Below are 27,741 nucleotides of genomic sequence, written 5' to 3'. Positions count from 1 at the left end.
ACTAACCCTAAACCTAATTATATCTCTAACAATAACCTTACCCTCACCCTAATCCTAACCCTAAACCAACTTCTAACTGTAAAACTAACCCTAAACCTATAACTAATATGTAACCCTAACTCTAACCCTAACCCTAACACTAACCCTAAGCTAAATGTAACTCTAACCCTAACTGTAACCCAAAGCCTAGCCATAACCATAACCCTAATTCTAACCCTAACACTACCCCTAAACCCTAAACCTAAACCTAACACTATCCCTAAACCTAACCCTAAATTAAACCTAAACCTAAACATAAAACTAAACCTAACGCTAACCCTAAAAGTAACCTAACCCTAACCCTAAAACTAACCGTAAACCTAACACTGAACCTAACCCATACCCAAAACTGTACCCCTAATCCAAACACTAAACCTAACCCTAACCCTAAACGTAAAACTAAACCTAACCCTAACCCTAACCCTAAATCTAAACCTAACTCTAACCCTAACCCTAACATAACACTAACACTAACCTCTAAACCTAACCCTAACCCTAACCCTAACCGTAACAGTAACCCTAAACCTAAGCTTTAACCCAAACCCTAAACCTAACTCCTAAGCCCTAACCCCAACGCTAACCATAACCCAAACCCTCACCTCTAACCATAACACTAAACTTAACCCTAACCCTAATCATAACTGTCACCATAACACTAACCCTAACCACTAAGCATAACCCTAACCCTAACCTTAACCATAACCCTAAACCTATTGCTCACCCTAACATTCTAACACTAACCCTAACTCTAACCTGAACTTAAATCTAAACCTAAACCTAACCCTGATCCTAACACTAAGCCTAACACCTAACCGTAATCATAACACTAACACTAAACCTAACCCTATCCTTAAACCTAGACCTAAGTCTAAACCTAACCCTATCCCTAACACTAACCATTACCATAAACCTAACACTAAACCTAAACCTAATCCTAACCTAAACCTAACACTACTCCTAACACCAACCTGTAACACAAACCCTAACCTTAACCTTAACACAAACCAAAATCACTAAGCTTAACTCTAACCCTAACCCTAAAAAGAACCTAACACTAACCCTAACCATAAACCTAACTATAATGATAACAATATCACTAACCGTAACACTAACCCTAACCTCTAACTCTAACCCTAAACCTATCACTAACCCTAACCCTAACCCTAAACATAACCATAATTATTACACGCTAAACCTAACATTGACCCTAACACAACACTAACCCTAACCCTAATCTCTAACCCTAACCGTAAAGTTAACTCTAAACCTAACATTAACCCTACCACCAACTCTATCCTCTAACCCTAATCATAACCGTAACCCTAACCCTTACCTCTGATCTGAACACTAACCCTATCCCTAAACCTAACCATAATCCTAATACTAACTTTAAACACTTAACACTAACTCTAACCCTAAACCTAACCCTAAACCTAACAATAACACTAACCCTAACCCTAACTCTAACACGGAATTCTAACCCTAACCCTAACCCTAAATTTAACGCTAAACATCTAAACCTAACACTGAACCTAACCCTATCCTTACCCGTAACCCTAACCATAAACCTAACACAGACCCGAACACTAACCCTCACCCTAACCCCTAACCCTAACTCTAACCATAACCTAAACCTAACCCTAACACTAAATTTAACATTCAACTTAACCCTAACCCTAACAATAACCCTAACCTTAACGATAACCCTAACCTCTAACCATAAACTTAACCCTAACCCTAAACTTAACCGTAACCCGAACCCTCACCTTAATCCACTAACCCTAAACCTAATTATATCTCTAACCCTAACCTTACCCTCACCCTAATCCTAACCCTAAACCAACTTCTAACCGTAACACTAACCCTAAACCTATAACTAATATGTAACCCTAAATCTAAACCTAACCCTAACACTAACCCTAAGCTAAACATAATTCTAAACCTAACTGTAACCCAAAGCCTAGCCATAACCATAACCCTAATTCTAACCCTAACACTAACCCTAAACCCTAAACCCTAAACCCTAAACCTAAACCTAACACTATCCCTAAACCTAACCCTAAATTAAACCTAACCCTAAACATAAACCTAAACCTAACCCTAACCATAACCATAACCCTAACTCCTAACCCTAAACCTAACACTATCCCTAACCCTAAACCGAACCATAAACCTAAACCTAACCCTAACACTATCGCTAACACATAACACCCAACCCTAAACCTAACCCTAACGCTTAACCTAACGCTAACCTTAAACCTAACTCTGACTGTAAACCCAATCGTTCACTTAACCCTTACCGGAACCCAAAGCCTAACTCTAACCCTCTCCCCAACATCTAATTCCTAACTCAAACTTAATCATAAACCTAACACAAAGTGTAACCCTAAATCTAATCCTAATACTAATCCTAACCCTAAAAGGAACTATAATCCTAAACTTTAATCCTAAGCCTAACCCTAAACCTAAACCTAAACCTTAACCTAACACTACCCTGAAACTCTAACGGTAACAATAAACTTAACCGTAACCTTTAACTCTAAACCAAAACCTAACCCTAACCACAAACCTAACGCTAACCTCTAACCATCACCATAACACTAACTCTAACCGTAACCCTAAACCTAACCCTAACACTAACCCTTACCCATGAACCTACCCATAACACCTAACCCCTAAACCTAACCCAAACCCTAACCATAACACTACCCTAACCCATAACACTAACCTAATACTAACACTTACCCTAACCCTAACCCTAAACCTAATGCTAACCGAATTGTAACCCTAACCTTAACCATAACCCTAAGCCTAACCCTAAGCAAAACCCTAACTCTAACCCTAACACTCACACTAAACATAACCCTAATCCTAACCCTAAACCTAACTCTAACCCTAACCTAAACCTAACCCTAAACCTAACGACTAAATCAAATCCTAAACCTTACACTATCTCTTACCTAAACGCTATCCCTAACCCTAAACCTATCCCTAACTTTAACACTAAATATTAACCCTAACCCTAACCCTAACCTAAATATGATCCTAAACATAACCATAACACTAAGACTAGCCCTAATCCTAACACTAAACCTATCCCTAACCCTAAAACTAATCCTAACACTAAACCTAGCCTTTAACCCAAACCATAATCATAACCCTAAAAATAACATCTAAGCCTCACCCTAATGCTTACTTTACCTCAAACTCTATCAATAACACTAAAGCTAACCTCTAACCATAATCCTAACACTAACCCTAACACTAACCCTAACCCTAACACTAACACTAACACTAACACTAACCCTAATCCTCACGCTTCACATTAAGCCCTACTATTAATCCTAACCCTAAACCTAACTATAAACCTAACCCTACCCTAATCCTAAACCTATCCCTAACACCTAACCCCTAAACCTAACGCTAAACCTAACCCTAAAACTAACAATAAACCTAAAACTAACCCTAACCCTACCCTAAGCCTAACCCTAAACCTAATTGTAACCCTCAGCCTTACAGTAACCCGATGCCTAGCCATAAACCTATACATAACCCTAACCCTAACCCTAAGCCTAATCCTAACCCTAACCTAAACCTAACACTAAACCTAATGACTAAACCTAATCATAACCCTTACCCTATCACTTAACTAAACGCTACCCCTAACCCTAAACCTAAGCTTTAATCCAAAGCCTAACCCTAACCCTAACGAAAACTTCTAAGCCTCACCCTAACCTTCAGCCTAACACCAAACTCTAACACTAAAATGAACGCTAACCTCTAACCATAAGCCTAACCATTACCCTATCCTAACCCTAACCCTAACACTAACCCTAGCCCTAAACCTAACCGTAACCCTAACTCTAACCCTAAGCTAAACATAACTCTAACCCTAACTGTAACCCCAAACCTAGCCGAAAACCTAACCCTAAACCTAACACTAACCCTAAACCTAACTCTATACTTAACCATAACCATAACCCTAAAACTAAACCTAACCCTAAACATAAACTAAACATATAGCCTAACCCTAAACCTAAAACTATCCCTACAAATAACACTAACGGTAAGCATAATTCTAAGCCTAACCCTTAACCTATCCCTAACACCTAACCCTTAACCCTAATGCTAAATCTAAACCTAAATCTAACAATAAACCTAACCCTAACCCTAACCATAAACTTAACCCTAAACCTAATTGTAACACTAACCCTAAGCATAAACTGAAGCCTAACTTTTACACTCTCCCTAACACCTAACCCCAAACCCTAACTTCTATTCCTAACACTAACCCTAACAATAACCATAACCCTAACCCAGAACTAACATTAATCCCTTACCCTCTCCCTAAACCTAGCCCTTAAACTAACTCTAAGCCTGGCTGTAATACCTAACCCTAACCCTAACCCTAACCCTAGCATAAACCTAACACTAATTCTAACCCGAACACTAACCCTAACTGTAACTCATATATCTAACCGTAACGCTAAACCAACCACAAACCTATCCCTAACCCTAACCCTAACACTAACACTAACACTAAACTCTAACAATAACCCTAACCCTAATCCTAACACTAAACCTAACTTCTAAACCTAAACCTCACCCTAAACCTCAACTTAACCCTAACTTTAACCATAACATTAACCCAAACCTAACCCTAACCCTAAACTCTAACCCTAACCCTAACCCTAACCATAAATCTGACCCTAACCCTAACACTAACACTAACCATAACCCATAACACTATCCCTAAAACCTAACACCTACACCTAACCCTATCTCTAACCCTAAACGTAACACTAAATCTAACGCAAACCCTATCCCTAACACTAATCCTAACCCTAACCCTAATGCGAACTTAATTTTAACACTAACAATAACCGTAACCCTAAGCCTAACACTGAACCTAACCATAACTCTAAACCTAACCCTAAACCTGACCCTAACCCTAACCCTCAGATTAACACTGACATCGACAAATAAACCTAAACCTAACCATAACCCTAACCCTAAAACTCCCCACTAACCCAAATCCTATCCCTTACCATATCGCTTAGCCTAACCTTAAGCCTAATCCTAATGATGACCCTAAGCTTTAACCCTAACCCCAACCATAAACCTAACCCTGCCAATAACCTATAAGCCTAACACGCACCCTAACAATAACCCTAACTCTAAACATAAACCAAAAGCTAACTTTAATCATAACCCTAACCCTAACCATAACCTTAAGCCTAATCCTAAACTCTAACCATAAGCATAACTGTAAGGCTAAACATAAACCTGAAACTAAGCTTTAACCCTAACCCTAACCATAACCCTAACCATAATCTCTAATCCTAACCTGAACCCTAACACTAACCCTAAATCAAACGCTAACATGTAGCCATAACCCTAAACTTAACACTAACCCTAACACTAAACCTATCTTCTAACACTAACTCTAAACCTTATCCTAAACATAAACCTAAAGCTAACCCTCCCCATAACCCTAAACACTAACCCTAAACCTAACACTATCCCTAACCCTAAACTGAACCCTAAACCTAACACTAACCCTAACCATATTGCTAACACCTAACACCTAACCCTAAACCTAACCCTAACTCTTAAACTAACCCTAAACCTAACACTAACCCTAACCCTAACTCTAACTGTAAAACTAATCGTAACACTAACCCTTACCGAAACCCAAAGCCTAAGCCTAACACTCTCAGCAACACCTAATTCTTAGCTCTAATATTAATCATAACCCTAACACTAAGCGTAACCCTAAAACTAACCCTAACACTAACCGTAACCCTAAAAGGAACTACAAACAAAATTTAACCCTAAACCTAACCTTAACCCTAACCCCAAACCTAATGCTAACCTCTAATCATAACCATAACCATAACCCTAACCGTAACCCTAACCTTAACACTAACCCTAACCCATAACCTTATCCCTAACACCTAGCTCTAACCCTAACCATAACACTAACCCAAACCCTAACCCTAACCTTAAGCCTAACCCTAACGCTAACCTACTTTTAACCCTAACCCTAACCATAACCATAACCCTAAGCCTAACCCTAACAATAACACTAACACTAACCTCTAACCATAACCCAAACATTAACCTTAACACGAACCCTAACACTAACCCTAACCCTAACCATAATCCTATCCCCTCACATTAAGCCCTAACACTAATCCTAACCCAAACCATAATCCTATCCCCTCACATTAGCCCGAACACTAATCCTAACCCTAAACCTAACTGTAAACCTAACCCTAACCCTATCCTTACCCTAAATCTTTCCCTAACACCTAACCCCTAAACCTAATGCTAAACCTAACCCTAAAACTAACACTAAACCTAAAACTAACCCTAACCCTACCAAAAGCCTAACACTAAACCTAATTGTAACCCTAAGCCTTACAGTAACCCGAAACCTAGCCGTAACCCTATACCTAACCCTAACCCTATCTCTAACCCTAACCTTAACTCTAACCCTAAGCCTAACCCTAACCCTAAACTAAACCTAACCCTAAACCTAACGACTAAACCTAATCCTAACCCTTACACTATCCCTTACATAAACGCTAACCCTAACTCTAAACCTATCCCTAACCCTAACCCTAAACCTAACACTAACCCTAAATATTAATCCGTACCGTAACCCTAACCTAAATGTAATCCTACCCATAAACATAACCCTAAGCCTAGCCCTAATCCTAACAGTAAACCTATCCCTAACCCTAACACTAACCCTAACCCTAAACATAAGCTTTAACCCTAACCATAACCATAATCCTTAAAATAACATCTAAGCCTCACCCTAACGTAACCTTAACCACAAACTCTATCAATAACACTAACGCTAACCTCTAACCATAACCCTAAACCTAACCCTAACCCTAATCTAACTCTAAACCTAACCCTAACCCGAACCCTAATCCTAACCCCTCACATTAATTCTAACACTAATCCTAACCCTAACCCTAACCCTAATCCTAACCCCACACATTAATTCTAACACTTATCCTAACCCTAAACCTAACTGTAAACCTAACCCTAACCCTAACCCTACCCTAAACCTAACCCTATCCCTAACACCTAACCCCTAAACCTAACGCTAAACCTAACCCTAAAACTAACACTAAACCTAAAACTAACCCTAACCCTACCCTAAGCGTAACCCTAAACCTAATTGTAACCCTAAGCCTTACAGTAACCCGAAGCCTAGCCGTAAACCTAAGCCTAATCCTAAACCTAACTCTAACCCTAACCCTAACCCTAACCTAAACCTAACCCTAAACCTAACGACTAAACCTAATCCTAACCCTTACACTCTCCCTTACCTAAACGCTAACCCTAACCCTAAACCTAAGCTTTAACCCTAAGCCTAACCCTAAATCTAACGATAACTTCTAAGCCTCACCCTAACCCTCAACCTAACCCCAAACTCTATCACTAAACCGAACGCTAACCTCTAAACATAAGCATAACCGTTACCCTAATCCTAACCATAACCCTAACATTAACCTTAACCCTAAACCTAACCTTAAACCCAAACCTAAGCATTAGCTCTAACCCTAATCCAACCCTAATGCTAACCGCTAACCCTAAAACTAACCCTAACCCAAAACTTAACTGTAACCCTAACCCTAAACTAAACCTATCACTAACATATAACCATAACCCTAAACCAAACCCTAACCCTAACCCTAAGCTAAACGTAATTCTAACCCTAACTGTAACCCAAAGCCTAGCCATAACCTAACCCTAACCCTAACCCTAAACTAACCCTAAACCCTAACCCTAAAACCTAACACTATCCCTAACCCTAACCCTAACCATAAACCTAACCCTAACCATAACCCTAAACTCTAACCCTAACACTAACCCTAAACCTAAACCTATCACTAACATGTAACCCTAACACTAAACCTAACCCTAAACCTAACCCTAACCCTAAGCTAAACGTAACTTTAAATCTAACTGTAACCAGAACCTAGTCGTAAGCCTAACCCTAACCTTAACACTAATCGTAAACCCTAACCCTAAACCTAACACTATCCCTAACCTAACCCTAAACCTAAACCTAACCCTAACCCTAACACTAACCCTAAACCTTAACCCTAAACCTAAAACTATCCCTACACATAACCCTAACAGTAAACCTAACCCTAACCCTAACACTGAACCTATCCCTAACCCCTGCCCCTAACCCTAATGCTAAATCTAAACCTAAAACTAACAATAAATCTAACCCTAACCCTAACCCTAAATTTACCCCTAAACCTAATTGTAAAACTAACCCTAATCTTAAACTGAAGCCTAACTTTTACATTCTCCCTAACACATAACCCCTAAACCTAACCACTAACCCTAACCCTAACAATAACCATAACCGTAACCCAGAACTAACATTAATACCTTACCCTAACACTAAGCCTTAAACTAACCATAAGCCTGGCTGTAATACCTAACCCTAACCCTAACCCTAACATAAACCTAACCCTAACACTAAAGCTAACCTTAACCCTAACTCATACATCTAACCTTAACGCTAAACCTAACCCCAAACCTATACCTATCCCTAACCCTAACCCTAACAGTAACACTAACACTAACACTAACACTAACACTAACACTAACACTAAAACTAACCCTAACCCTAACCCTAACCCTAACACTAACCCTAACCCTAACCCTAACCCTAATCCTAATCCCTCACATTAAGCCCTAACAATAATCCTAACCGTAACCCTAACTGTAAACCTAACCCTACCCTAATCCTAACCATATCCCTAACAATTAACCCCTAAACCTAACGCTAAACCTAACCCTAATACTAACACTAAACCTAAAGCTAACCCTACCCTAATCCTAACTATATCCCTAACAATTAACCCCTAAACCTAACGCTAAACCTAACCCTAATACTAACACTAAACCTAAAACTAACCCTAACCCTACCTTAAGCCTAACCCTAAACCTAATTTTAACCCGAAGTCTTACAGTAACCCGAAGCCTAGTCATAACCCTAAGCCTAACCATAAACCTAAGCCTAACCCTAACTCTAACCCTAACGCTAACCCTAACCTAAACTTAACCCTAAACCTAACGACTGAACCTAATCCTAACCCTTACACTATCTCTTACCTAAAAGCTAACCCTAACCCTAAACCTAAGCTTTACCCCTAAGCCTAAGCCTAACTCTAACTGTAAACCTAATCGTAACCCTAACCCTTACTGAAACCCAAAGCCTAACCCTAGCCCTCTCCCTAACACCTAATTCCTAACTCTAACCTTAATCATAAGCCTAATACTAAGCCTAACCCTAAACCTAATCCTAACCCTAACCCTAACCCTAAACCTAAACCTAACCCTAAATTTAAACCTAACACTAACCCTAAACATAACTCTAACTGTAAACATAATCGTAACCCTAACACTTACCGAAACCCAAAGCCTAACCCTAACCCTGTCCCTAACACCTAATTTCTAACTCTAAACTTAATCATAACCCTAACACTAAGCGTAACACTAAACCTAACCCTAACAATAACCCTAACCCTAAAAGGAACTATAATGCTAAACTTTAACCCTAACCCTATCCCTAACACTAAACTTAACCCTAAACAAAATCCCTAAACCTAACTATAACCCTCAACCTAACTTTTACCCTAACCCTAACCCTAACCCTAACGGTGACATGAAACTAAACCTAACCAAAACACTAACCCCTAACCCTTACCCTAAACCTAACCCTAATCATAAACCTAAGCCTAACACCTAACTGTAATCCTAACCCTAACACTAAACCTAACCCTATACTTAAACCTAACCCTAAGCCTAACCCTAATCCTATTCCTAACACTAACCATTACCTTAAACCTAACACTAAACCTAAAACTATCCCTAACCTAAACATAAAACTATTCCTAACCCCAACCCATAACCCAAACCCTAAACTTAAACTTAATCCAAACCTAAATCTCTAAGCTTAACTCTAACCCTAACCCTAAACATAACCCTAACACTAACCCTAACCCTTACCCTAAACCCTAACTATAATGATAACCATATCACTAACCCTAACCAAAACCCTAACCTCTAACCCTAACCCTAAAACTAATGCTAACCTTAACCCTAACCATAACCATAACCATTACCCTCTAACCCTAACATTAACCCTAACCCTAATGTAACCCTAACATTAACCCTAATCTCTACCACAATCGTAATGTTAACTCTAAACGTAACATTAAACCTAACACTGATTTTATTCTCTAACCCTAACCCTAACCCTAACCCTAACCCTAACCCTAATCCTAACCCTAATCCTATCCCTAAAACTAACCATAACACTAACACTAACCGTAATCCAAACTGTAACACTAACCCTAACCCTATCCCTGAACCCTAAACCTAAACCTAACCATAACACTAAACCTAACACTAACTCTAACATGGAACTCTAACCCTAACACTAACCCTAACCCTAACCCTAACCCTATAACCCTAACCATAACCATAACCCTATACTTAACCCTAACGGGAATGCTAACCCTAACCATAACCCTAACATGTACCCGAACACTAACCCTCACCCTAACACCTTACCCTAACTCTAACCCCAAAACTAAACCTAACACTAAATTTAACGCTAAACTTAACCTTAACCCTAACCATAACCATAAGCCTAACGATAACCCTAACATCTAACAATAAACCTAACCCTAACCCTAACTGTAACCCTAACCCTCACCCTAATCCACTAAACCTAACGATAACTCTATCTCAAACGCTAACCCTAACCCTATCACTAAACCCCATTCCTAACCCTAACCCTAACACTAACTCTAACCCTAAACCTAAAACCTAACCATAACCCTAACTCAGACCCTAACCTTAAACTTAAACCTAACCCAATCCCTAACGCTAATCCTAAGCCTAAGCCTAACCCTAACCCTAACAATAACCCTAACCCGAACCCTAAACCTAACACTAATGCTAACCCTAGCTGTAACCCTAACCCTAAACCTAAGCTTTAACCCTAACCCTAACACTAACCCTGACCATAACCTCTAAGCCTAACTGTAACCCTAACGCTAACCCCAAACTATATCACTAACATTAACGCTAACATCTAACCATAACCCTAACACTAATCCTAATCCTAACCCTAACCCTAACCCTAACCCTAACACTAACCCTAAGCATAACCCTAATACTATCCGTAACCCTAAACCTAACTGTAAACCTAACCCTAACACTAAAACTAAACCTAAACCTAACCCTATCCCTAACACCTAACCCTTAAACATAACTCTGAAACTAACCATAAACCTAACCCTACCATAACCCTAACCCTAACCCTAAACATAAGTGTAACGCTAACACTAACCGTAACCCGAAGCCTAACCATAACCCTCTCCCTAACACCTAACACCTAACCCTAACCCTCACACTAACCCTAAACCTACCAGTAATCATAACCTTAACCCTACTCCTAATCTTAATTTCTAATCCTAATCCTAACACTAACCCTATCCCTAACCCTAACCTAATTTTAACTCTAAACTCTAAACCTAAACCTAACTCTAACACTAACCCTAAAACTAACTTTAACCCTGACCAGAATACCTAACCCTAACCCACCATAAGCCTAAGCCTAGTCAAAATCCTAAAGATAATTCTAACCCTAAATTAGAACGCTAAACCTAACCCTAACACTAACACTAATCCTAACCCTAACCCTAAACTCTAACCCTAACCCTAGCCCTAACCCCAACACTAAACCAAACCCTAACCCTAAAACTAACACTAACGTCTAACCCTAACCCTAACCCTAACCCTAACACTAACCTAAAACTAACTTCTAACCCTAACCCTAAAACTCGACCTAACCTAACTCTTAACCTAACCCTAACCCAACCCTAACCCTAACACTAAAACTAAACATATACCTAACCCTAAACCTAAACCTTACCCTAAACAGTACCACATAACATAACCCTAACCCTAACACTAAAACTAACCCTAAACCTAACCCTAAACCTAACCATAACCTTAAGCCTAAACCTAATTGTTACCCTAAACACAACTGTAACCCAAAGCCTAACCATAACCCTCTCCCTAACACCTAACACCTAACACTATCCCTAATACTAACACTAACACTAAACCTAACCCTAACCCTAAACATAACCCTAACTCTAACCTTAAACCTGACGCTAAAGTCTAACTGTAACACTAACTCTAACACTAACCCTAACCCTAATCTCTAACCCTAACCCTAACTCTAACTCTAACTCTAACCCTAACCCTAACGCTAACACTAAACCAACTTCTAACCCTAACACTAAACCTAAACCTAAACCTAACCCTAAGCCTAACACTAACTCTAACCCTAAACTGTAACCCTAAACCTAACACTATTCCTAAACATAAACCTAAACGAAAAAGTAACCCTAACATTAACTCTAACCCGAACCCTATCCCTAACAGCTAACCACAAACTTAACCCTAAACCTAACCCTAAAACTAACACTAAACCGACCCCTAACCCTAAACATAATTTCTAATCCTAACCCTTACCTGAATCCTAACCCTAAACATAAACATAACCCTAAACCTAACATTACTCCCCAACCCTAAGCCTAACCCTACACCTTAAACTAACCATAACATTGACTGTTATAACTAACCCTAACACTAACCCTAACCCTAGCATAACCCTAACCCTAATCCTAACACTAACCCTAACCCTTAACCTAACCCTAACCCTGATCCCTATCCCTAACACTAACACTATCCCTAACCCTAACTCTAAACCTAACCCTAACCCTAACCCCAAACTCTATCACTAAACCTTACGCTAAACTCTAACCATAAACCTAACCCTAACACTAACCCGAAACTAACCCTAACCCTAACCCTAGCACTATCCCTTACCCTAACCATAAACCTAACCCTAACCCTAAGCCTAACACTGTCCCTATCACCCAAACTCTAACCCTACCCATACACCTAACCCTAAAACTTACCCTAAAACTAGCCCTAACCCTAAAGCAACTTCTAACCCTAACATTAACCCTAACACTAACCCTAAACCTAAGCTTTAACCCTAACCCTAAAATTAACCCTAACCTCTAAGCCTAACCCTAACCCTAAGCCTACCCCAAACTCTAACCCTAAAACTAATGCTAAACTCTAACCATAACCCTAAGACTAACACTAACCCAACCCTAAACCTAACCATGCTGCTTAAACTAACCCTAACCCTAACCCAAATCTCTAACCCTAACCATAACCTTAACTCTAAACCTAAACATAACGCAAACCCTAACCCTAAACCCAAACTTAACCTCTAACCCTAAACATAACCCTAACACTAACCCTAATCTGTAACCCGAACCCTAACACTAACCATAACCCTAATCCCAATCTTAATCCGAACACTAACCCAGCTCTAACCCGAAACTCTAACCATAAACCTAACCTCTAAACCTAACTGTAACCCTAACCATAGGCCTAACCCTAACCTCTAACCTGAACCCTAAATCAAACACTAACCTTAAACCTAACCATAACCCAAACCCTAACCATAAACCAAACCCTAAAACTAACATAAACTCTAATCCGAACCCTAAAACTAACCCTAAACCTAACCCTAACCTAACCCTAAACCAACCATAACCCTAACACTAACCCAAACCCTAAACCTAAACTTAACCATAGCCCACGAACCCTAACCCTAAACCTAAACCTAAACATAAACCTAACCCTAACATTAACCCTAACCCTAACCCTATCCCAACACGAACCCGAACACTAACCCTAACACTAACACAATCCCTAAACCTAAACCTAACACTAAACCTAACCCTAATGCTAACCCTAACCATCTAACCGTAGCCCTAGCCCTGACCCTAACTCTAACCCTAACCATAAAAAGAAACCGAACAGTAACCCTAAACTTAACCACTAACACTAACCCTAACCGAACCCTAACACTATTCCTAACCCCAACCTTTAACACCAACCATAACCCTAACATTAACCCAAATGAAAATCTCTAAGCCCAACTCTAATCATAACACTAAACATAACCATAACACTAACATCTACCCTAACCCTAACCCTATCCCTAAACATAGCCGTAACCCTAACATTAAACCTAACATTAACCCTAATGCTTACCCTAAACGCTAACTTTAACGATAACCCTATCACTAACCCTAACCCTAACCTCTAACCCTAAACCTAAATCTAACGCTAACCCTAACCCTAACCATGACCCTAACCCTAACCCTCTAACCCTAACCCTAAACCTAAAGTAACCCTAACCGTAATATCTAACTGTAACCTTAACTCTAAACCTAACCTTAACCCTAAGACCAACCCTATTCTCTAAGACTAACTGTAACCCTAAAACTAACCCTAATGACTAATCCAAACCCTAACCCTAAACCAAAACCTATACATAACCCTAACCCTCACCTTAACACACACCCTAACCCTAACCCTAACCCTAACCCCTAAACCTAAACCTAACCATAACATTAACCATAACATTAACTCTAACCCGAAACTCTAACCCTAACCCTAACCATAACCCAGACATTAAACTTCTAACTCAGCCCTAAGCCTAACCCTAACACTAACCCTAACTCTAACCCTAAGCTTAACGTTGACCATAAACCTTAATCCAATTCTGACACCTAACCTTAAGCCCTAACCCTAACATTAAACCTAACCTCTTACCCTAACTGTAAACCTAACCCTACCCTTAATCCTAACTCTACCATCTAACCCAAACGCTATCCCTAAATTTAACCCTAACACTTACCCTAACTCTAATTCCTATCCCTAACCATAACTGTAACGCTAACCCTAACCCTAACCCTCACTTCTAACCCGAAAACTATCCCTAAGTCTACCACTAACCCTAAACCTAAGCATAACCTTAACACTAACCATAACACTAATCCTATCACTCATGGTAACCCTAAAACTAACCCCTAATCATAACGCTAACCATAAGCCCAAGCCTAAACCAACTCTAACCTGAACCTCTAACCCTAACCCTACGATAACTGTAACACTAAGCCAAAGCCTAAACCTAACCCTAGCCCTAACCCTAACCCTCTAACCCTAACCAAAACCCTAACAATAACCTTAAACCTAATAGTCATGCTAACCCTAACCATAATCCTAACACGAACCCTAACCCTAACCATAACCATAACACAAACCTCTAACCATAAACCTAACCCTAAATCTAACCTGACTGTAACCCTAACCCTCACCCTAATCCACTAACCCTAACCTTAAATCTCTCTTACACTAACCCTAACTCTAACACTAACCCCCATCCCTAACCCGAACCCTAACACTAATCCTAACCCTAACTGTAAACCTAACCTGCAGCCTACCCTAACCCTAACCCTATCACTAACACCTAACCCCAAACCATAACACTAAACCTAACCCTAAAACTAACACTAAATCTAACACTAACCCTAACCCTACTCTAAGCTTAACCCTAAACCTAATTGTAACCCTAACACTAACCGTAACCCCAAGCCTAACTGTAAGCCTAACCCTGACCCTAATGCTAACACTAACACTAAACCCTAACCCTAAACCTAACACTAACACTAACCGTAACCCTAACCCTAGCACTAACCCTAACTTCTAACCCTAACCCTAACCCTAAACCTAAACCTAACACTAACCCTAACACTAAGCCTAAAACTCTTACCCTAACCATAACACTAAACCTAACCATAACCCTAACCGTAACCATAATCTCTAATCCTAATCTAAATCCTAAGTCCAACCGTAAGCCTAACCTTAACCCTAAACCTACGCCTAAGCCTAACCATAATGCTAACACCTAAACCTAACACCTAACTCTAAGCCACAACCCTAAGCTTAACCCCTAACCTTAAGCCTTAACACTAATCCTAACCCTAACCCTAACCCTAAACCTCAACCTTACCCTAACCATAACCGTAAACCTAACACTAACCCCAACCCTAACCCTAAACAGTCACACTATCAATAACTTTAACCCTAAAACTAAACCTAACCATAAACCTAACTTTAACCCAACCCTAACAATAACCCTATCCATAACACCTAACCCTAACTCTAACCCTAAAACAAACCCTAAATGTAACACAGACGCTACCCCTACCCCTAACCCTAACCCTAACACTAACCCTAACCTCATTCTAAGCCTAACCCTAACCGTAACCTGAAGCCTAACTCTAACCCTATCCCTAACACCTAACCCCTAAACCTAACCGTGACCCTAACACTAATCCTAGTCCAAATCCTAACCCTAACCCTAACCCTAACCCTAACCCTAACCCTATCACTAACACCTAACCCATAAACCTAACGCTAACCAAATCCTAACCCAAATCCTAAACCTAACTGTAACCCTAACACTAACCCTAAAGCTAAACCTAACCCTAACCTAATCATAACCCTAACCCTAACTGTAACCTGAAGCTTATGCATAACTGTTTCCCTAACCCTAACCATAATCCTAACCCTAAACCTAAAGCTAAACCTAACTCTAAACCTAACCCTAACCATAACACTAAACATAAAACTAACACTAACCCTAACACTAACATCTCAACCTAACCCTAACCATAACTGAAACCTAACGCTAAACCTAAAACCTAACCCGAAGCCCAAAACAAACCGAAGGCTAACCACTAAACCTAACACTAACCTTAACCCTAAGCCTAAAATCTAACCATAACACTAACCCTAACCCTAACGCTATCCCTAACATCTAACCCCAACCCAAACATAACCCTAACCCTTACCTAATCGTAACACTAACCCAAACCATAACACGAAGACTAACCATAATCCTAACCATAACCCAAACCATAATGCAAACCCTGAACCCTAACCCTCAACCTAACACTATCCCTAACTCTAACCCTAACCCTAACTGTAAACCTATAACACCTAAACCCTAACACTAACGGTAAACCTATCCCTAAAACTAACACTAAAATATACCCTAACCTTAACCCTAAACCTAACCCTAAACCTAATCGTAACACTAACCCTAACCATAACCCGAATTCTAACCTTAACCCTCTCCCTAACGTCTAACCCCTAACCCTAACCTTAACACAAACCCGAACCCTAAACCTATCCATAACCCTGACCCAACCCCTAACACTAACTTTTAAACCTAAAACTAACCCTAAACCTAACCATAACGATAACCCTAACACTAACCCTAAAACTAACATTAATCCCTTAGCTTAACCCTAAACCTACCCCTTAAAATAACCCTAACCCTGACTGTAATAGCTAACCCTAACCCTAACCCTAAAACTAGCATAACCCACAATTTAACCCTAACAATAACCCTAACCCTAAACTTAAAACATACCTTTAACCCTAACCCTAAACCTAAGCCTAACCCTAACCCTAACACTAACCCTAAGCTCTAACACTAACCCTAAAACTAAACCTATCCCTAGCTCTAACCATAAACCTAACACTAAACCTAATTTCTAAACCTAACACTAATCTTAACCCTAAACTTCAACCTAACCCTAACCATAACACTAAACCTAACCCTAACCCTAACCCTAACCCTAAACGCTACCCTAGTCATAACCTTAACCCTAACCCTGAACTTGACCCTAACCCTAACCCTAACCTTGTCCTTAACCTGTAACTCTATCTCTAACACCTAACCCCTACACCTAACCCTAACCCTAACGCTAACTCTAAAATCTAATCCTAAACTTAACCTTAAACCTAAACCTAACACTAAACCTAACCCTAATGATAACAAAACAATATCCCTAACACCTAACCCCTAAACCTAACGCTAACCCTAATCCTAACCCTAAATCTAACGCAAACGCTAAATGTAACCCTAAACCTAAACCTAACCATAACCTAATTGTACACCCAACCAAAACCATGAACCTAAGCCTTACCCTAAACCTAACACTAACCCTAACCCTCTAAACCTAACCCTAACACTACCTGTAATCTTAACCCTAAACCTAACCACTAAACCTAATCCTAACACTTACTCTATCCCTAACCACAACCCTAACCCTAAACCTAACCTTGAAACAAATCTTTAACCCTAAGCCTAACCCTAACATTCTCCTCTAAGTCTAACACTAACCCTAACCCTAACCCAAACTCTAACCCTAATCCGAACGCTAACCTCTAATGATAACCCTAACCCTAACCCTAACCCTAACTCTATAACTAAACCTAACCCTAAACTCTAACCGTAACATCCCTAACCCAAACCCTAACACTAACACTAACCTCTAACTCTAGCACTAAACCTAACCAGAACCCTAACTGTAACACTAAACCTAACCCTAAACCCAAATCTAAACCTAACCCTAACACTAACACTAACCCTAATCCTAAACACTAACACTAACCCTAACACTATCCCTAACCCCAAACCAACCGTAACTGTAGCCCTAATCCTAATGATAATGCTAAATCTTAAACCTAACACCTAACCCTAAGCCATAACCCTAAGCCTAACCCCAAACCTTAAGCCCTAACACTAATATTAAACTTAACACTAACCATAAACCTAAACCTAAACCTAACCCTAACCATAACACTACACCTGAACCTAAGCAAAACCCTAAATGCTAACCCTAACCATAACCTTAACCCTAAACCTAACACTAAACCTAACCCTAATTATAACACTATCTCTAAAACCTAACACATAAACCTAACCCTAACCCTAAAACTAACCCTAAATCTATCGCAAAAGCTACCCCTAACCCAAACCCTAACCTCATCATAACTCTAAACGTAACCATAACACTAAGCATAACCCTAACCCTGTCCCTAACACCTAACCTCTAAACCTAACCCTAACCTGAATCCTAATCCAAATTCTAACCCTAACCGTAACACTAAACCTAACCCTAACCCTAACATTAAACCTAACCCTAAACCTAAGCCTAACACTAACTATAACCCTATCCATAATACCTAACCCCTAAACCTAACCCAACCCTAACCCTAAAACTAACCCTAAATCTAACACAAATGTTACCCCTAACACCAACCCTAACCCTAACCTCATCGTAACCCTAACCCTAACCATAACACGAAGCCTAACCCTAACTCTATCCCTAACACCTATCCCCTAAACCTAACCTGGATACTAATCCAAATCCTAACCCTAACCGTAACCCTAGCCCTAAACCTAACCCTAACACTAACCCTATCCCTAACCCTAACCTAATCGTAACCCTAACCCTAAACGTAACCCTATCCTTAAACCTAACCCTAACCCTAACCCTAAACCTAAACCTAACTCTAAACCTTACCCTAACACTAACCCTAACCCTAAGTCTAACACTAATACTAACCTCTAAACATAACCCTAAAGTTAACTGTAATCCTAACCTTAAACCTAATGACTAACCCTAATCCTAACCCTTACCCTATCCCTAAACGTAACACTGACACTAAACTTAAGCTTTAACCCTAACCCTAACCCCAACCCTAACCATAACCTCTAAGCCGAACAGTAACCCTAAACCTAACCAAACCCCAAACTCTATCACTAAACGTAACGCTAACCTCTAAACAAAACACTAAACCTAACCCTAACCCTAACAATAACACTAACCCTAACCCTAAATCTAATCGTAACCCTAACCCTAACCCTAAATCTAAGCTTTAACCCTAACCCTAACCTAAAGCTAATGCTAACTGCTAACCTTAACTGTAACCCTAACCCTAAACTCTAACCGTAACATTAACCATAAACCTAAACCTATCACTAACATCTAACACTAACCCTGACCCTAACCCTAATCCTAATCCAAACCTAATTGTAACTCTAAACCTCACCCTAAACTGAAGCCTAACCATAATCCTAACCCTAACGCTAACACCAACACTAACCCTAACCCAAAACCTAACACTATCACTAAACCTAACCCTAACTGTAAACGTAACCCTAACCCTAACCTAACTGTAACCCTAACCCTAACACATAACCCATAACCCTAATGCTAAACTAACCTTAACACTAACCTCTAAACCTAACGCTAACCCTAACCGTAAAACTAACACTAAACCTAAAGACTAACCGTAATCCTAACCCTTACACTATACCTAACCCTAACTCTATCCCTAACTATAAACCTAAGCTTTAACCCTAACCATAACCATAACCATAACTTCTAAGCCTCACTTTAAGCCTCACCCTAAGCCTCACCCTAACCCCAAACTGTATCACTAAATTTAATGCTAACCTCTAACCATAACCCAAAACCTAAACCTAACCCTAACACTAAACCTAATCCAAAACCTAAGCTTTAAACATTACCCTAAACCAAAACTAACAATAACTGCTAACCCAAACCCTAACCTTAACTCTAAAGCTAACCTTAACCCTAAACTCTAATGGTAACATTAATCCTGACCCTAAACCTATTCCTAACATCTAACCCTAAACCTAACCCTAACATTAACCTAACCTTAACCCTAACCATAACCCTAAACCTAAATGTAAATCTAACTCTAAAAGTAACCCAAAGCCTAACCGTAACAGTAACCCGAACCCTAACCATAACACCAACGCTAAACACTTACACTAAACCTAATACTATCACTAAACCTAACCCTAATTGTAAACCTAACCCTAACCTAACTGTAACCCTATCCCTAACACCTAACACCTAACACCTAACTCTAACGCTAAACTAAACTTAACACTAACCTCTAACCCTAACCCTAACCCTAACCGTAAAATTAACACCAATTAAAACCTAAGGCTAACCATAATCCTAACCCTTACCCTATACCTAACCCTAATGCTATCCCTAAACCTAAACCTAAGCTTTAAAACTAACCCTAACCATAACCATAAACATAACTTCTAAGCCTCACTCTAAACCTCACCCTAACCCCAAACTCTATCACTAAACATAACGCTAACCTCTAAACATAACACTAACCCTAACCCTAACCCTAACCCTAACCCTAACAATAACACTGACCCTAATCCTAAACTGAAGTTTGAACCCTTACCCTAAACCAAAACTAATGCTAACCACTAACCCTAACCCTAACCTTAACAATAAAGCTAACCCAAAACCTAAACTCTAATGGTAACACTAATGCTAACCATAAACCTATTCCTAACATCTAACCCTAAACCTAACCCTAACATTAACCTACCCTTAACCCTAACCCTAACCCTACCTAACCTAAATGTAACTCTAAAGCTAACCGTAACCCAAAGCCTAACTGTAACACTAACCCTAACAATAACCATAACACTAACCCTTAACCCTAACACTAAACATAACACTATCCCTAACCATATCCATAAAACTAGCCCTAACACTAACACTAACCCTAACCCTATACCGAACACCTAATATCTATTCGTAATGCTAAACCTAAACCTAAAACTAACACTAAACTTAACCATAATCCTAACCATAATGCTAAGCCTAACCCTAAACCTAATCCTAACACTAACCCTAACCGTATCCCGAAGCCTAACCTTTACACTCTCCCTAACACCTAACCCCTAAGCCTAACCATAACCCTAAATGTAACCATATCCCTAAACCTGCCCCTCATGCTAACTTCTTATCCTAACTCTAACCCTAACCCTAACCATAACCATAACGCTAACCCAGATATAACATTAATCCCTTACCCTAACCCTAACCCTACTCCTTAAACTAACACTAAGCCTGACAGTAATACCTAACCCTAACCCTAACCGTAGCCCTAAACCTATGATCTAACAATAACCCTAACCCTAAATCTATCCCTAACCCGAACACTAAATCTAACTTCTAACCCTAACCCTAAACCTAACCCTAAACCTCAACCTAACCCTAAACCTATGCATAACACTAACCCTAACCCTAACCATAACACTAAACTCTAAACCTAACCATAACCCTTACACTAACCCTAATCCATAACCCTATCCCTAACACCTAATGCCTAAACTTAACCCTAAACCTAACCCTAACATTAAATCTAATGCAAACCCTAACCGAAACCCTAACCCTAACGCTAACCAAATTGTAACCATAACCATAACCATAACCCTAAGCCTAACTGTAAACCTAACCCTAACCCTATCCCTAACACTAACACTAACCTTATCCGTAACCCCAACACTAACACTAACACTAACCTCTAAACCTAAACCAAAATACTAACCGTAACGCTAACCCTAAAAGTAAACACTAACCCTAATCCTAACACTTAACATATCCCTAACCCTAACCCTAATCGTAAACCATGAACCTAAGCTTTAACCTTAACCCTAACCATAACCATAACCTCTAAGCCTAACACTAAACCTAACACTAACACAAACCGTAACACTAAAACAAAGCTAACCTCTAACCATAACTCTAACCCTAACCATAACTTTAAACCTAACCCTAAACACTAACGTTAACACTAACCCTAAACCTAACTGTAAATCTGAACCTAAGCTTTAACCCTAACCCTATCTGTAACCCTAACCATAACCTCTAAGCGTAACCTTAACCCTAACCCCAACCCTAAATATAACCCTAAACCAAAGGCTAACATCTAACCCTAACACTAACCCTAACCCTAACACTAAACCTAACTTCTAACCCTAACACTAACACTAACCATAAACCTAAATCTAAGCATAACACTAACCCTAAACCTAAACCTAACACTATCCCTAAACCTAAACCTAACCCTAAACCAAACTCTAAAGCTAACCCTAAACCTAACCCTATCACTAACACCTAACCTCTAACCCTAACCCTAAACCTAAACCTAAACATAACCCTAACTCTAACGCTAACCCTAAAGCTAATTGGAATCCTAACACTAACAATAACCCAAAGCTTAACCCCAAAACTCTCCGTAACACCTAACTTCTAACCCTAACCTTAATCATAACTCTAACACTAAGCATAACACTAACCCTAACCCTAAGCCATAACCCTAAGCCTAACCCCTCACCTTAAGACCTAACCCTAACCCTAACCCTAACCCTAACACTAACCCTAACCCTAAACCTAATCTTCAGCCTACCCTAACCCTAACCCTAAACCTATCACTAACACCTAACCCCTAACCATAACACTAAACCTAACCCTAAAACTAACACTAAATCTAACACTAACCCTAACCCTACTCTAAGCTTAACCCTAAACCTAATTGTAACCCTAACACTAACCGTAACCCAAAGCCTAACTGTAAGCCTAACCCTGACCCTAATGCTAACACTAACACTAAACCATAACCCTAAACCTAACACTAACACTAACCGTAACCCTAACCCTAGCACTAACCCTAACTTCTAACCCTAACCCTAACCCTAACCCTAACCCTAACCCTAACCCTAACCCTAAACCTAAACCTAACACTAACCCTAACACTAAGCCTAAACTCTTACCCTAACCATAACACTAAACCTAACCATAACCCTAACCGTAACCATAATCTCTAACCCTAATCTAAATCCTAAGCCCAACGGTAAGCCTAACCTTAACCCTAAACCTATGCCTAAGCCTAACCATAATGCTAACCCCTAAACCTAACACCTAACTCTAAGCCACAACCCTAAGCTTAACCCCTAACGTTAAGCCCTAACACTAATCCTAACCCAAACCCTAACCCTAAACCTCAACCTTACCCTAACCATAACCATAAACCTAACACTAACCCCAACCCTAATCCTAAACACTCACACTATCAATAACTTTAACCCTAAAACTAAACCTAACCATAAACCTAACTCTAACCCAACCCTAACAATAACCCTATTCCTAACACCTAACCCCTAAACCTAACCCTAAATCTAACCCTAAAACAAACCCTAAATGTAACGCAGACACTACCCCTCCCCCTAACCCTAACACTAACCCTAACCTCATCCTAACCCTAACCCTAAACGTAACCTGAAGCCTAACTCTAACCCTATCCCTAACACCTAACCCCTAAACCTAACCGTGACCCTAACACTAATCCTAGTCCAAATCCTAACCCTAACCATAACCCTAACCGTAACCTAATTGTAACCCTAACCTTTACCATAACGTGAAGACTACCCATAAACCTATACATAATGCCAACCCTAACCCAAAACCTAAACCTAAAACTAACTCTAAACCTAACGCTAACCCTAACACTAACACTAACCCTAACCCTAACATCTAGCCCTAACCATAACCCTATCCCTAAACCTAAACAAAACACTAACCGTAAACCTAAACCCTAACGCTAACCCTGACCCTAAACCTAACACTAACACTAACCCTATCACTAACACCTAACCCCTAAACCTAACCCTAAACCTAAGACAAACCCTAAGACTAAACCTGAACCTAACGCTAACCCTAAACCTAAACCTAACACTAAACCGCATCATAACCATAAAACTAACCTAAACCCAAAGCCTAACATTAACCCTATCCCTAAAACCTAAGCCATAACCATAACCCTAACCGTGACTCTATCCTTAAGCCTAACCCTAAACCTAACCCTTACAATTACCCTAACCCTAACCCCAAGCCTAACCTTGTCTAACCCTATCCCTAACCCTAACATGAATCCGAACACTAACACTAACCCTAATCCCTAACACTAACCCTAACACTATGACTAACCCAAACCCTAACCCTGACACTAACCCTAAACCTAAACCTAAACATAACCCTAACCCTAACCCCAACCCTAACCTCTAACCCTAACCCTAAACCTAATCCTCAAACTAAACCTAACACTAAGCCTAACCCTAACACTAACACAAACGCTAAAACCTAACACTAAACCTAATAATAAACTAACCCGAAAACTAAACAAAAGCCTAACTTTAACCCTAACCCTAACCCTATCAATAACACCTGACACATAAACCTAACCCTGAACCTAACCCTTACAAAACCCTAACCCTAACCATAACCCTAACCCTAACATTAACCCTAACACCAACTTCTAATCCTAAACCTAACCCTAACCCTAACCACTAACTCTAACCCCTAAACCTAACCCTAACCCTAACCACTAATTCTAACCCCTAACCATAACACTAACACTAATCCTAACCCGAACCCTAACCTCTAACTCTAACACCTAGAACTAACCTTAAAGCTAAACCTAACCCAAACCCTAACCCGAACCCTAACCTCGAACACTAACCCCTAACCCTAAACCTAACCCAAACCCTAACCCTAAACTTAACCCTAACCCTAACCATAATCCTAACTGTAACGCTAAACATAACCCTAACCATATGCTTAAAACCTAACCCCTAACCCAAACCCTAAGCCTAAACCTAACTCTAATCATAACATTAACACTAACCCAAAACCTAACTGTAACCTGAACCCTAACTGTAATCCGAACCCTAACCATGTCCCTATCCCTAAAAACTAAGCCATAAACCTAACCCTAACCAAACCTGAAACTTACCGTAAACCAAACCCTAACACTAACCCTAACCCTAACTTCTAACCCTAACCATAACCATAACCCTAACACTAACCATAACCCTAAACTCTAACCCTAACCCAATCCGAACCCTAAGTTGTAAATCTAAATCCTAGTCCTAACAGTAACCCTAACCCTAATCCGAACCATAACCCTAAACCTAACACTAACCCTAATGCTAACTCTAACCCTAAACCTAACATTAAACCTAAACCAAAACCTAAATCTAAACCGAAACCTAAACCTAACACTAACACGAACCCTAAACGTAACCCTAACTTTAAGCATACCCTTAATCCTATCCCTAAACCTAAAATTAAGCCTAACCCTAACCCTAACTCTAACCCTTAACCTAACTCTAACCCTAAACCTAATCCCTAAACCTAACCCTAACACTAACCCTAACCCTAAATGTAACCCTAATCCTAACACTAAACCTAACCCTAACCCTAACATCTAACTCTAACACCTACCCCTAACCCTAACCCTAAAGCTAACCCTAAAACTAAACCTAACCCTAAACCTAAACCTAACCCTAACCCTAAATCTAACCGTAAACCTAAACCTAACACTAACCCTAACCCTAGCCCTAAACCTAACCCTAACCATAACCTGAAACCTAACCTCTAACTCCAACCCCTTACCTTAACCCTAACCCTAACACTAACCCTAAACCTAAACCTAAATTTAAACGTAAACCTTACCCTAATCCTAACTGTAATCCTAACCATAACCCTAACCATATCCTTAACACCTAACCCCTAACCCAAAACTTAAGCCTAACCCTAACTGTAACCCTAACTCTAACCATAACCCTAAACCTAACCCTAAACCTAATTGTAACCTGAACACTAAATGTAATCCAAAGCCTAACCCTGTCTCTATCCCTAACAACTAAGCCATAAACGTATACCTAACCAAATCTGAACCTTACCGTAAACCTAACCCTAAGAATAACACTAACCCTAACTTCTAACCATAACCATAACCATAACACTAACACTAACCATAACCCTAAACTCTAGCCCAAACCCTAACCCAACCCTAGCCCTAAACTTTAACTCTAAAGCCTAGACCTAACTGTAACCGTAACCCTAACTCGAACCCTAACCCTAAATCTAACCCTAACACTAACCCTAATGCTAACCCTAACCCTAAACCTAACACTAACCTTAACCCAAAACCTAAATGTAAACTGTAACCTAACCCTAACACAAACACAAAACCTAAACGTAACCCTAACCTTAAGCCTACGCATAATCGTATCCTAAAACCTAAAACTAAACCTAACCCTAACCTTAACTCTAACCATAAAACTAACGCTAACCCTAACCCTAATCCCTAAACCTAACCCTAATCATAACCTTAACCCTAAAGCTAACCCTAACCATAGCCATAACCCTAAACATAACCTAACCATTACCTTATCAGCTAAACCGTAACCCTAAGCCAAAACCTAACCCTAAACCTAACTGTAACCGTAACTGTAACAGTAACCCTAACCCTAACCTTATTGTAACCCGAACCCAAACGGTAATCCGAAGCCTACACCTTTCCCTAACACCTAGCCCCTAAAACTAACCCTAACATAACCATAACCCTAACTGTATCCATAACACTAACCCTAACTTCAAAACCTAAATCTTAACCATAAATCTAACTCTAACCCTAACCCTCAACTCTAACCCTGACACTAACCCTAACCTCTTACTCCAAACCCTAAACCTAACACTAAACCTAACCCTAACCCAAAACCTAACCCTAAACCCAAACCTAACCCTAACCCTAATGCTATCCCTAACCCTAAAACTAACCCTAACCCTAAACCAAATTCTAAACATAACACGAAACCTAACCTAAGCCTAATGCTAACTTTAACTGTATTCCTAACACTAAACCTAAACACTAAAGCCTAACCCTATCCCTAACTCTAAAACTAAGGCTAAGCCTAACCCTAACACTAACCCTAAACCTATCACAAACACTAACCCTAATCCCTAAACCTAACCCTAACACTAACCCTAACGCTAACCCTAACACTAACACTAACCATAATCTGTAACCCTAAGGATAAGCCTAACCCTAAAACTAACCCTAAACCCTAACCGTAACCCTCACCCTAACCCTAACCCGAAACCTAACACTAATAGCTATCCTAACACTAGACCTAAACCTAACCCTTACCCGAACACT

Source organism: Cavia porcellus, unplaced genomic scaffold (assembly GCF_034190915.1).
Source record: "Cavia porcellus strain 051 isolate PalLab524CR breed Dunkin Hartley unplaced genomic scaffold, mCavPor4.1 scaffold_18, whole genome shotgun sequence".
Lineage (NCBI taxonomy): Eukaryota > Metazoa > Chordata > Mammalia > Rodentia > Caviidae > Cavia > Cavia porcellus.
This window is presented reverse-complemented; position numbering follows the sequence as displayed.